The sequence below is a fragment of the Gymnoscopelus braueri genome (assembly GCF_963280865.1).
Source record: "Gymnoscopelus braueri genome assembly, chromosome: 2".
Lineage (NCBI taxonomy): Eukaryota > Metazoa > Chordata > Actinopteri > Myctophiformes > Myctophidae > Gymnoscopelus > Gymnoscopelus braueri.
Genome location: NC_137604.1, coordinates 7876450 through 7877322, shown reverse-complemented (window position 1 = coordinate 7877322; position 873 = coordinate 7876450).

Here is an 873-nt window from a genome sequence, read left to right as displayed (position 1 = left end):
GCAACCAGCTGTGGGGGTTGGGGGGGAGGGTGGGGGGTTGGGGGGGACCCTGCACGGTCTCTGCTCGGACGCTGGCCGTGGAAGGAACCGTAGGTTGAAAACGGTGCTTCAGGGCCTCTGCTCCGGTAGAAACAGCTAGGTGACTCCTTGGTTCCGCGTCCTCAGCTACGCTGCGTCTTCCGGTTGATCGCCGTGTTACGTCGGTGCAAGCGTCCTTGTCGACGGCTGCGGTGGAATCAACGTGGGTGTTTCGGGTGATCATCGGGGTTGATTCGCCTAGTTGAGTTGGTGGGGAGCCATCGGTGTTGTCGACGTAGCTAGCGCTGGTAGCAACGTTAGCTCCAGTGATCTGGAAGTTCTTTGTTGCAGTTTGGCTTTGTTGTTCTCCGTTGCTGATGGCAACGTTAGCCTCAGCTGCTAGCCTGTTAGCTTCAGCCGTAATCCGAGCGGATTGCCTTGTGGTTACTGGGCCAGGGTTTGTGGCAACGTCTCCGTAAAGTAGTAGTATTATGCAGAAACAAGTCTTGCGATTAAATCTACCATTCAGGGGTTTGTTTCTTCGCTTCGGGTTGGCTGTGAGGATCGAGTGGATCGCTGCAGTGCCGTAGCCAGGATGTTTCTTCTCGGATCCAGTGACTAGGTAGAAGTCACTGTGTGATTCCACCTTTTCTTTCTCGTACAATTCCTTATCCTTCTGGTGTACAGTCCATGCGGAGTTGAGGTAGGAATCCATAATCCACAGGATGAGAATAAGGAAAATGACGGGGGGACGCAGTTGGGTTCTCCTCAGAAAGACTAGTCTTTTTGTTTTGTTTTTCCTGGAGAGCTCGCGGGAGCTCGCGAGAGAGCGTTTTTCAATGCGACTGTTCATCT